Raw genomic sequence first — 13,960 nt, forward strand, 5'->3', positions numbered from 1 at the left:
ATGAATTGGAATATATTTAATGTCGATATGATTCAGAATATGATGAAGGACACTGCAAGGTTACCAAAGGTCAAACAAAGGTCAAATTGTGATATGAGATGGCTTGTTATGAAACTTAGTGCCTGCATTTTTCATGAAAAGAAATTGTTGTCCAAGATCATTTAAAAGTCCTCAGTGGTTATTTCAAGGTCACGGCAGCTAAAACTTCGTGGTCTTATAAGACCGCAGTTATCGTATGCGACATAATCAGCGCCCCCTACATATCGAGCATCTGATGACTGTTTAAGGAGAGAGGCATGACTGGAGCCATATTTCCAGCTTTAGCTATTTAACATAAAAATTATGATTTTGATTTCAGGTATACTGTATTTTGAACATCTCTAATGTAAATTCCAATTTGTAACTTTCATTCCATTCTAATAAGCGATTCCTGAAAATAAGCGTACAGAGAGCTAATTAGGTTGAATACGTATCTAACATTTTACATGTTTGTTTCCAAATCATCTTCCGGAAAACTTAGTGACTAGTTTTTCCTCGGATTTTACGCCGACTTGTAAATCACTTTGGCTGACAATTTTGATTGTGTAAAGTGCAGTTTTTAAATCAATACTTGTATAAAATTTACATAATTTAGCAACAACTGCATTAAGGCCCAAATATGGCACATTTTAACTTGCACGACGAGGACCTAGAACCATAATTGGTTTTGTTCGAAAATTTAGTATTTTTAGAAGAGTTTAAAAATTTCAATGTTTCTGGAATTAAGAAATATGTATAAAAATGCTGGTTTGCTTAGATAGAGGACAGACTCTTTTGGGACTGACGCTATATCAAGTATGTGCTAAAATGTTGTGAACAAAAAAGTAGCTTTAAGTGGTCAAAGCCATTCAAACGTTTGGGTCACACTAAATTCAGTTTACAAAACGTTTATAACAGTTTTGTGTTTGTTAGGATACAGGTAGAGCGACAAGCAGGTTTGAATTCCCCTGGACCTTTACGATAACGAAACTAGTCCTAACTACAAAGACTGCTCTATGTGTATGAATACGATAGTATATTATTGTATGCTTTACTGTGTACATGTAGGTAGGTCCCTGACGCGTTATTTCTTTCTGCAACCATAATGGGCCGCAATGCGATAACACATAGTACATACATGTAATTAATAGGCCTATGAGGCTAGATATAACACGAGTTTATTACCATTATTATTTCCTCTTACTTAATAAAATAAAAGAAATCGATAGAATTAAAATTCTATAACGGTTTACCTGGGGTTCGAACCCACAACCTTTGTATCCATAGTCTAATGCCTACACGACTGTGCTATGATTCGTTGTGCCAGAAAGGTGTTTGTTTATGATACTTATTGATTACGGAATAAACTGCATACACACAATATACTATTACTAGTATAAATAAATACGAATATAATCCTAACCCTAACCCTAATCCCTAATCCCTAACCCTTACCCTAACCCTAACCCTAACCCTAACCCTAACCCTAACCCTAACCCTAACCCTAACCCTAACCCTAACCCTAACCCTAACCATAAGACCCTAACCCTAAGACCCTAACCCTGACAATAATGAACCTTGCCTCGGACTATGCGGTTAGTGATATATTGCGGCCCATTATGGTTGCAGAAAGAAATTACGCGTCCCTGACAGACACTTTTCAACACTACTGTTATTGTAAATACCTTTAATCTGCTTACCGTAGATTGTGCATAAGGGCTTGTGACCAAAGAGCTTTTAATAGAAATAGAGTCGCAATAGATTATATAATCTTTTGTTCGTTTGATGCCGATTAGAAGTTGCGACAGGCTATTCATAAAAGTGGTACCATTGTTTCGAAGAAAGGGGTTCCGCCATTAAATTGGTCACTGATCCGGCATCATATTAACGCTCTACACAACAGGCGAGTATCAATAAGTGACCACGCTACAGTCATGTGTAAGGGCAGTCATGTGTAAAGTGGTACCATTGTAGTCATGTATCCCAAATGTGTGCTTGTGTGGGTCTGAAGACTATAAGGAGGCTTTAGCTGTCGATGCCATCATCTTTACCACCCACCTGACGATAGGCGTTTCATTTAAATAAATTGAATGCTCTTGGTGATCGATAACACATTAGAATGTATGAAGGCTGCCATGTCCAGTCCATATATCTGTATTACACTATAATGGTAATCGCTATACGTATACATGTAAGTATAAGTATAGGCCTATGAAGGTTGTTTTAAGATATTTACATTTTATCTTATTTTAAGAAGGAGATTGGTATAGAAATAGTGGCGTACCCAAAGAGGGAGGGGTTGGGGAGGGCAGATTCCCATCTGTGAGAAGTCTTGGGAGGGGAGGAGGGAGGAAGAGGGAGGAGGGATATGGAGAATGAGAGAGGGCTGGAGGAAGGAGAATTTAAAATATATAATAAAGACAAGTAGATAAATAGAAATATAAGGAAAATGATGGGAATGAGAGAGGGAGGGTGAGAGGGGACAATGAGAGCGAGGGAGTGATAAAGTGTAGGTCTAGGAAAGAATATGTACAGAGAAGGGAAAAGAAAGGAATGATGAATACATTTAATAATAATTATTAGGCTATATAATAACTAAACACATAACAGCACTGGGCAGCCATTCGACGATGTCAATGCTTTTATTCGTTACGTAATTAAAACGCCAGTCAGATGTATTTCACACCTACCAAACACAACTCACCCAATTTCGCAAACTGGACGTTGAATGTACACTCTCATGAATATTGATTGGCAACATTTTCCAATATGTCAGCGCTCTAATCGGAAACAATAGAACAATAGACCCTGCAGAGCGTTGCTTGTGACTATTAAAATTTCCAGGCGCGCTAAACGCGCAATCTTTACACTTGCCATAAAAATTGTTGCACCATCTTTACTTGCAATCAAATTTTCCGTGTGCTTCACTTGCATTCGCATTTACAATCAAAAAAATTGAAAAAACCGTCTTTCCATCAAGTTCACAGCCGCACACATCCCTTTTTGGAAAAATTTGTTTCAGGATATGTGTCCGGAAATGGGTTGCATAAAAATGTTCAGCCCGGGTTATAACAAAATTTCAGCCCGCGATAGTGGGTTATAAAAATGTGACCCTGGTCAACGACATATTCATGCCCCCGCCCCCTGAAATGGGGGTCTTATCAATCGTCCTATATCGAATGATAATAGTAGAACTATCCTTTGCACACGAGGACGTAGAGAATGCTTATATTTGTTTTGGTATCACTCGCATTTGACTAAATAGGAAAAGGGTTGAACTACTTTGAACAGGAAATTAAAGAACAGATTGAGCTGAAATGCTGCTATGTTAGCTGAAAGCCCGATTGAGAATATTTTTCATTAAGAAAAATCATACCGCTGGGAGACAACCACCTTCTCGCACATATTCAATAGAACCCGCAAAATGGCGATAGGTCTATAATAGCTTGATTTAGTCAAAATGTTATGAACACGTTTTGTGTTTTGCTTTTTAGCTGAGCCATTTTCGGCCAAAATAACCGATTTTTACTGAAATCACTTGAAAAATATGTTTCCAAAACATTACTTTTTTTAGATTTTTTAAAGTTTTTGGTGATTTGTTAGAGTTACTTTAAATATATAATATATATAAATAAAAATCAATTAGGGGTAGACAAGCAATTGTTCGATTCTATTCCCAAAAGAGGTATTGGGTGACTTCAGAAGAGAGCGCAGGATCCGCGTTGAAACGTTTCAATACGATTTCCTGGGTGCGGATCCATAATAGAAAGTGTCTACACTTCACTCGAATCCGCATACGGGAAATTAGCTGATCACGTAATGAGCGCGTTTGTTGTAAGTGCGTCACAGTACGTGTCCGTGTAGGGCACTCATGACGCGATAATGCCTGCGTGCACAAGATGAGATCACATCAAGAGCTGTAGGCATTCTTGTATTATTTGTGATATTTGTACAATGTGTGAAATAAAATACGTTTTTAACAAATATATAGTGTGAATCTGTCTGATTTTTTACCCTTTCTGATGTTTTAATAAATTTATAATTATAAGATATCACAAAATATTGTTCATTCCACACAGTAAATGATCATTTTAAATGGTATTCATTTACTTGCCCCTCTCCCTCTGAGAAAAGCACAACCCGATAACCGTGCGTAAGCAGTTGAAGGACTGGTGGATCAAGTCTACACTATATACACGTAGTAAGCGCCATAACATAAACATGATACGATTCGATCGGATGATTTTAACGTGACGATAACATGCATATTCATGATCGATGAATGATGAATTATTCATAGATAGTATTTATTTCCGCATTTTAAATAGAGAAGGGGTGTGCAACACTCGCCGATTGACCAATCAGAGACCCGCATTATCACCTTTCAATTCTGACAACAATGTCACACCGATGACCTCTCAATATTTTGCGTGATTTGCGTGACCTAGAAATTCGAACGCACTTTCACCCGCGATTTTTACAATTTCTTGCCGGAAGTGGGAGCAGGTGGGAATTTCACTTACACTTTGTTTACAAGTGAGATGCGATCGTGAACAACCGGAGATTCGGATGATGTTTTCTTAATTTTGTGAGTAATACTGTATATTCCAAATGAATTCACTGGGGGACTGATACATGAAAATACAAATAACCAACTGAGTAAATTTCACCGAACTGAATAAAATCATGAAATTATTCAGAGACACTGACAAATTTCAGTACAATACATCACTGCATCCGATGTAAGCTTACAAATAAATAAGTGATAAATATAACATAATGGAAATGCTACCGGCCATGCGCGGCGAAATCGACGGCATTCACAATTCTACAAGTAGTCATGGTAGTGCCACTGGTAGTGGCTGTCATCTATGCATCACAGATCCTGGCATGCATGGGCCCAAGCCGCCTACATGCATGCATGGTAGTTCAGTCAGTAGGCCTATAGTCTGTCCACATAGAAGTACAAACCAAATTTGTGGCACCTGGGGTCGGTGCTTTGCGTCACATGCACTACGTGTTAAAAAAACGTGACGCGTAAATAGCGTGGTGCGCTCGGCAAGTACAAATTGTGCAATAGTTGGCGCGCCAAAGTCAAAGAAGCAATTATATTATTATATTAGTAGGTATCCTAGGTGAATTCAAATTTGCCATCAAACTGCATCATTTTATATATCAAATTAAAGCCCTTGAGTAAACAAAGCCAAAACTGAAAACCTTTTTTTCATAGCACTTTCCGTAGCAAAGTTACATCTTGTCAAAGCCTGACTTTCATCAAAAAGATTCATCTAGCAAAATTCCCCAAAACGGCATTTCGGGGGTGTTTCTAGATCTTAGTCTCATGGCGATAGCAGCTTTTTTTAATGGAACTGCTATCAAAATCCCTCTGAAATTCCATGTGCGGGTGACTTATCACCATAAAAAAAATTATATATTTGGGTCAAGTGAAGTATAGAAAACATATTTATGTAGGTTTCTTTCTTCGGGCACAAGTTTTAAATTTCTATGTAAAAATGCATTGACATTGTCGGCGAATTTGGCTGACCAGCAAATGTGTTAACTAAGGTTTGCCTGGGTTACCTACAATTAGGCGCATTGCACTGACGTCTGAAGAATATATTCTCATACCTCCAGTTTCCGAGGTCTATTTACTTTGTACTTCTAAGTGGACAGACTATACCCCATAGTACGTACAGCCACAGCACATAGTCCGCCATGCCCGACGATAGAAAAATTATCAAATTCGTGGACATCGTGGAACATTCAACTACGCTTGTTACTCGCGACTAATCATGCTAACTACACGCAGTGCATTACAACGCTACTCTCTGGCGTCCATATTAGCGAGGCTATCTGCGTACAACTGCTTACTACGCACAGCCACGCAAAGAGTATGTTCCACGATGTCCACAAATTTGATAATTTTTCTATAGTACAAGGAACTTATACGATGTCCTCATTCACAAACTGATACTATCTGTCCATCGTATAAGGCTATTACCGTACGATAATGTGCTGAAGGAATATTACACAGTCAAGAATAGGCTCCATCATTTTTTTTGTTCTGATCCCTCCCAGTCTCCCAAAACATCAAAACAGTAAAAGCATCGCACATTTACTTACTTAAGACTGTCCTTTTTCATATAACACAGACAAAGTAGGGCAAAGCTACCTAGAAATGGTCAAATTTTGGCAAGAAATATCTCTGTGTAATCCTATGTAAGTCCCATATCACATCGTTATCGGCGATCGTGATTTTTTTTTTTCTGAAGTTTGGCTGGTACCCACTAGTGTCATGCACGTGACGCGACACAGCTAAAATAATCGACCGGAAGTCGGGGATCATTAACACGTCAACAAATTTCAAAACACAGAAAGCAGTAAACTTAATGGCGAAGCGGTCCGAATTTTGAGCCATACAAGTTTACGTGGTGAACTAATGCCCGACTGTACATCATGACATGTGTACAATGTATGACTGCCGCAATGCAATAATGATAGTATTATGAAAGTATACATTTTCAGGAAGGAAATTAAATAAAAGTTGTTATGATTATGAATGATAGGGATGTTCATAAAATTTTGAAGTTCAATATATTTAGCTGAAAGTTCTTTCATTTGAAAGAGAATTGAATTACCTAAACAATAAGGGGTCAATCATGTTTCTAGTGCATATACTTTTGAAGTTACAGACAAAAATAGTGTCATCAATTTGCCCAAAATTTTGTGTGTGAAATTGTGACAGCCATGCAGCAGGCACATGTACAATGCACACTACTGTATGTGACCCCAGATGACCTCCTATTCTTTACTGTAAGAAAGCTGTTTTGGATGGTCTTGATTTACACACAAATTGCTTTTGAGCTAAATCAAGCGTCGACTTGGTGGAACATGGATTGCACTATGTGATAGTTTATGAATCCAGTATCATGCCAGTACCAACATATTAAGTCAACATCACTAAAGGTTTTGGTTGTCAAAATTAATTTTTACTGATTTTCTCCAATGAGCCCCACAGTAAAGCCATTTTTGGACTGTACATGCACATTCCACTTCCCTATGGATGAATAGCGCCACCTATAGTGTGTGATGTGAGCTGGCCTATGAATGACCACCACCGCCGCCGTGGTTCGGCGCCCACACAAGTCAGGCGCCGCTCTGCAAAAATACTCAGAGTCAGGCGCCGATCTGCAAAAAATAGAGGGGGCGCGGGCGCGCCTCTAAATCCGCCCTGATAGAACTTAATAGGACTAATATTTCAAAAAATCACTTTCACCTACTCGCAAGCTTTGTAAACCTTAAATAGCTCAACCATTGTCTACGCTCTATGCACTGGCACAGCAGCACAAAAAATAGTATAAAAAACAGTCTCTACAACTACATGGTCTGTATGTACAGACAAGCTCTAGTCTCAGCATAGTATAATTTGGTTCACCTCAAGTTTGGTAGTGATGTCAATTGTCAATGCTTTTTTGTGCGGTTAGGCATAAGCGTGTCGACAAGTCACACCTGAATGCGGGCATGTACATTCAGTGAGTTTAAGTTAATGTCGTGATTCGAAATGTGCACATATGTCGATCACTGCCATGTGTACAGTCTTGGGGTGGTCATAATTTTTGATTCATCAGGCAAAAAAAAAAATGTTTGGTTGCCCTCAGAGACCGACCCAAAAATTAGAAATTTTGGTTGGGCTTTTTTTTTTTCCATTCACTCTTTTAGAAGCAACCTTAAATTTGGACAGTATTAAGGACATTTTATAATTGTTATTCACTCATTTTATCTATTAAATGCATATTTGATAAAAAACACAAAGTAAATGTACATTTAAATTCAGTCCAAAAACACACATTTTTTTTTCCTTAAAATGATCGAGCATTTGTGAATTGGAGAAATTGGAGGAAAAACACATGGAAAAAAAAAGATCGATCAACCAACCCTCGAAATTTTTGTCTTGGAAGGGCAACCAAACAATTTACTTTGGCCTCACTAAATTTTGATACTCCTACTTCTATTTTTGGTTCATTTCATTTTATTAGAAAAAGGTATTGAAATCTTTAAAACTAAATACCCAATTACAGCAATTAAGTATACATATTTGGAAAGCTTATGTTCCAAGCAATGCAACTTTGCAAAATGGAAGTTAGTATTCAGGGTGTGTAAGAAAAAATATAGTGTGATATCATGAAAAAACCCTGGTTTTACTTGAAATTGATAATTTATTGCATTTGCTATTTAGTACTTGTATGAATGAAACAACTCAAAAGAAATCTAATTTTGTTACAGGCCACACTATGAGCTTTAATAAATTGTATCTATAGTTAGTTAGCTATGCAATGAATAACTAAAGCGGTGATACAGGGTGTAAAATAATAAGTAAGTTCATGCACTTACGGGGGTACTACACCCCTGCCCAATTCTGTGCCTATTTTTGCATTTTTCTCAGTGCAGAGTGTACTTCCATCATGTATTTAATATTCAATTTCCTGTAAATTTCATGAATACAGGTAATAGTATCATCAACGACAGGCACAATCATGGTCAACCAGAACCAGCACGATGACAGTACATTGTATCTCAGCTGAGCTGTTGAGAATGAACATCTGCAGGGACTTCTTGCTATACTTCATGGATGATGACTTCTGTTCAAAACAGAAGCAGAGGAAGAATACATGCAACAGGTACTTTATTTTTTATGTGTTTTTTTTTTTGGGGGGGTTGTGAAGGCAAGCATGACAGTGGCATATCACTGGGGCAGAGTCAGAGCCCCTATTGCCCAGAGCTGCCAGCATTTGAATCTTGAAAAAGGGAGATTTCCTGTTGCAATCAGGAGATTTGTCAAAATGTGTACATCTTAATGGATGAAACCATTTCCTTTTCAGGAGATGACCAAAATTAAGGGTTCTGAAGGTTTAAAAGTAGGGAGTCTCCTGCGTAAAAGAGGGAGAGTTGGCAGCTCTGTATTGCCAGGCGGTTGATTTAAAGTTTTGGATGCCCATCCTGGGATGCCTATTTTCAAATCACCCATAATATATAACAGTTTCTGCTCAAGTTTGTCTGTAGCACTGCATGATGTGTCATGGAGTTACTTGAGGGAGGCCTGGGAATCACTCATTTGAACAGTAACCGGAATGAATGAATGAATGAATGAATGAATCTTATCTCCTTAAAGGTGAACCTCATTGAAAATAAAGTTATATATCAATGGAAAGCTTATGATGTCAGGATACTAAAAATTATTTTTTCCGATTTTTTGATGGCCAATAAAGCTGAAAAATTAAAAAATGAATGAATTTTGGTCTTTTTAAGGCGCCAAAAAGCACCCAAATCAATCGTCTATGACCTTGGGAATGCTCGTGACGTAAGCTCAGGGTTCTTGAGTCACGTGATCCTACTAGGAAACATGTAAACAAGACTTGCTTCCTGTACATTGCAAGCTGCCCGGCAAGTCTGATTTTCACAATAAAGCTTGAAATTAGAGGAATTTTCAAGTTGCTGGCTCCTTCTATATTTATTAGAAATAATAGAATTATTGTCAATACATAAATTTTCCGTAAATTTTTGACAAAATCAGTCATAACTGGCTGGGTATAACTGGGTAATTGAGTTTGAATTTCGCTGGGAGCAATCCCATGCGCAAATGCTTGCTGCTACTGTTCATGTCATGGACTGAATAAACATGATCGAATAACAAATTAAATACTTGTTTGTGACATTCCCTATCCTTGATTCATTTTAAAATATCTGATTTAAAAAAATATCGTCTTGCAGTAATAAAAAATTAATAAAAACCGCCGATTTCATCAAATCCAGCCCATATAAAGGTTTTCATATTTAGCGCATTGCGGTAATACATTCTTTCCACACAATCGCGATTGAAAGAAACAGATACTCGGCCTGATTTATTATAAAATAAATACAATTTAGGCTTAGTAGACCATTATTTGATGGAATTCTGAAATCTGAATAAAATTAAAATATTGTCACTTGTGTCACGATTCTTTAATGATAGTACAATCAGTGTACGGTACTGAACAAGTGAAACATTCATGTTTTATGGATTACCGAATACGATGCGTAAATTGCTAGCACTGCTGAAGAAATTGAAGGGACGGATATGCACAAACACAGCGACTCGCTTCGGGGCTTCGGCCTCAGCACTTGCGTGTGTGTCTCATGGGGTGTTTCAGCAGATTTGATCAATCGTTCCCTTATATTTGGAACATTTACAGGAATAAATTTTGCTGATGAAGTAGCAATAAGTTGGAAATATCAGAATGTCAATATCAAATCGGTCATTTTGTCTGCAAGTACAGTACAGTCGCGGATACTGAACACTCGGCGTAGTGAGACTCAGTCAGTCACTGAGCTCATCTCGTATGTATCTATATACGTGTTCGCTTATCATACATGACCGGCCATGACCGGTTGTAAAGCTAAGAAATAATTACAAAATCCTGACATGTACCTTATTCTATTCCTTCATTTTCTCATTGTGATAAGTTCATCTCAACTTGGTGTGACGATCTGAACTGGTAGCACTAGCAGTTATTTTTTGCAATCTGTTTTCTTTCCGGTTCTTCGGCGAATCTCCACTCTTTGTGCTTTACTGTAATATTCCCTATGCAAATCGTGGATGGCTTGGCCTATCCCAAATCACCCCGGCCAGCACTTTTCCCATTTTTAAATCCACACACTTTATTCAGGAACTTCATTCTTGATTTGATCATGATATTTCCTTCATGTTATTCTTATTTTATTGAAGACATTTTTCATGTAAGGTAAGTTGACAATGACTGAATTGCGTGCATTGGCCCGATGCATGCCACAGTAATACACGGACATTGTGTTTACAATCAAACCCGGAAGTAACTGTGTGTCCCTGGGCTGACGTCATCAACGAAAGCGCCCAATTTGAACGATTTCGTTTTGTAATTTAGGGGGGTGCCAATATCCAATCTTTGCATGGAGATTATGTCTACCCTGTACGCTATGCAAATAAAAATATTCTTTTCTGCTTCCTGACATCATAAGCTTTCCATTGATATATAACTTTATTTTCAATGAGGTTCACCTTTAAAATAAACCAAATACAATGAAATTTAAGGCTGTGACCTATAGGGTAATGACGTATTCGGGTACCCGTGGTAAATTTCGGTGGGTAAACCGGGTACCCGTATCAACCATTTATCTTTTTAAGTTTTCGGGTTTGTAGTGTCCCTGGACCTAGAGCTAAATGCTGGGATCATTCATGGTTGACTTATTAAAAAAAAAAAAAAAAATTGTAGGCCTATGTCATTTGAATAAATTTGTACTCATGTCATACTCTATTAATGATTTCAAAATTGATACAAATTCAATGAATGAATAAGTGAACAATGAATTATCCTAGCATTTAGCTCTAGGTCCAGGGACACTACAAACCCGAAAAAATAAATATATTTTTTTTTTAATTCGGGTAATCCGTAAATGGAATTTATATCCGGGTATGGAAAAATTTTGCCATTTTGAAATTTAACTGTTGAAATATGGTGCAAAAATGGAATAAATTTGCATGAAGTACGAAGAAATTTGCACTTTGGGGGCTACAATGGTCAAATATGAGGTTAATTTGGTCAGAAACCCACATACAGGCATCAACATTGGGGGATGATTGTATGGACCATTTCCCTGGCAAAATATTGGGGGATTTATCCCCCATCCCCCAGGATCTACGCCTAATCGCCTATGATATATATATTTTTATTCAATGACTTTTTGTTTATTCTTACCAAAAATATCGACCGCTTTTTACCGTGACAGTAGTACTACTTCCAAGCTCTTTCGTGCTCAATCTTATGATGTATACTACATGTAGTAGTTATTAGTTTGACAGGATGTACCCTTCTTAGGTTATAGCAGAGAAAGTCAAAGGTCACATTTTTGGTCTTAGGGTCAAAAATATCAGAGTGCTCTGATTTGGACAAAAGGTGTATCAAAATGTTTGTTTTCATACAACAATTCAAATAAAGATAGGATTTAACAATTTAATTTCACTTTCTATGTGTTGCAATAGGTGCAGGTTAATAGGCCTCAATGGTACTTGACCTATTTTGCTGTGTTTTGAGAAACTTGATGTGAATCAAAAAATGCAGTACTTGGTCAACTATATAGCTTCAACTTGTTTGTGAATGGTGTGTGCCAATGTTATACTGAAAATTTCAACACCTTCTGTAAATAGATTATAATACCCCCTCTCTCTTTCTCTCTCTCACTGTTTTTCAGAGTCATAGATCCACCATGGATATCCACCTGAGTTCTGATTGATCAGCTCAAGAGCAAATTTCCCTGCTTGTGGTATTAGAGGGTGCATGTGATACATTGTTGTTTGCTGCATTCTCTTCAACATCAGCCAGGATGACTTAAAATGCAGGACCTTACGATTATGTCGGCCATCAATGATGTGGAAGCTTCTGATGCTGATGAAGTAGACCTGATGCCAGACCTGGTCCAGTGCGCTGATGTGACTGACTCTCCATAGTAATAACCAATTGCACTACCCCGCCCCCAGGAACTGAGACATTGTTATCAGCCCTAAGCCCTCGAATTAAGGATCTTAAGGAACTTTTTTAGGGCAAGTTGGTAATTGCCTTAGTTTCACTGAAAAGGCAAGGCAGCACAGCACTTTGTAATATTTCAAGAGGGCATCATGGCAACTGTTGAAAATTTGAGAAGGGCACCAAGGCAATTTCTCAAAAGTGAAGAAAACACACACAAACATCAACTTCATTATAGGGCACGGCAAGTAAATTGCCTTGGGTAAAGGACATATTTTGAGGGTATTACGGGTAGGGATGGGCACCCACGGCAAAATGCCATGGGTGCTTTGGGTTAATTCGATGGCTGATTGTTATTACCAAGAACAGTGGAAACTTGTTGATATCAAATCTGTCAGCATAAAATTCTTGATAACACACTTTTTTCCAGCGTACATACCGTACATTTAGGGATTCAATCATGTTTCACCGTTGTTCATCACCGATGTGAAATGGATGGGATTCTGTTGCAATTACTCCAGATTCTAGAAAAATGCAACACTATTTTTTTTTAATTAAAGACAATATCTTTGCCAATTGTAACATAGCTAAATCCTAATCCAGAGGTGTAGCCAGGATTATTTATGGTCCCCAAAGTCAAACCCCAAATTTTTGTCCCATTTGTCAATTTTTGCTATAGTTTGGCTATTCCCCTGTCTTAATCCTTTAGTTAGTTCTATACTTCTAACAATAATGTCCTTTTTTTTTTTTTTTTACAATTTGAGGGGAATTAGCCCAAAACATGCAATTGTCCATGTTTTCTGTCAATTTTAGTCACAAATTCCAAAGACATGGTAGAGTCTAAGTATTCAAAGTCTTTAATACAGACTAAGAGTGAGCTCATAATTAAAAAGTTAATGTTGATTATTTGAGTATAGTTAAGAACAGAAAATCTGTTTACTAAAGAATAGAATGCATTATTAGTCTTTGTACTTGCAAGTCTTTGGCAGGACCCTCCATATATTGGGAATGTGCAAGCTCGGGGGTGAACTCTGACCCTCTGCTTTTGGACCTTACTCCTATCCCTGACTACACTGCAAAATATTTTTCACCCCGAGAATTAATTTTCACCCCATGTATTTGGATTTTCTGCAAGCTCGGGAGTGAAAACACGGAAAACAACCCCTGACTTTCGGCCTTAATGCTACCCCTGGTCTTTGGGCTTGATTGTCACAGCCAATGAAAAATGCCATAAACATGCATTATTTTGGCCCTTAAATTATTGCCAAAAATTGACCAAAATATTTGAATGATATATAGCAAAGGTGTATCTTGTTCATTTGATCAGATCATGGAAGTACTTACTTCCATGATCAGATATTGATTAATCCAAATTTTTAGTGGTCAAACCTTTTTGAAACAGTATTGCT

General features: G+C 37.6%; 2 long non-coding RNA genes across 2 annotated transcripts in view; one reads left to right on the forward strand and one right to left on the reverse strand.

Annotated features, from left to right (window-relative positions):
- Positions 1 to 13,960, reverse strand: part of LOC140164776 (uncharacterized) — a 406,719-nt gene that overhangs the window by 155,796 nt on the left and 236,963 nt on the right. The window lies entirely within an intron of this gene.
- On the forward strand, positions 4,333 to 13,640 carry LOC140164770 (uncharacterized). The gene is made up of 3 exons (XR_011860571.1): positions 4,333 to 4,606; positions 8,523 to 8,696; positions 12,280 to 13,640. It is a non-coding gene; the product is annotated as an uncharacterized lncRNA (long non-coding RNA).

This window comes from Amphiura filiformis, chromosome 11 (genome assembly GCF_039555335.1).
Source record: "Amphiura filiformis chromosome 11, Afil_fr2py, whole genome shotgun sequence".
Taxonomy (NCBI): Eukaryota; Metazoa; Echinodermata; class Ophiuroidea; order Amphilepidida; family Amphiuridae; genus Amphiura; species Amphiura filiformis.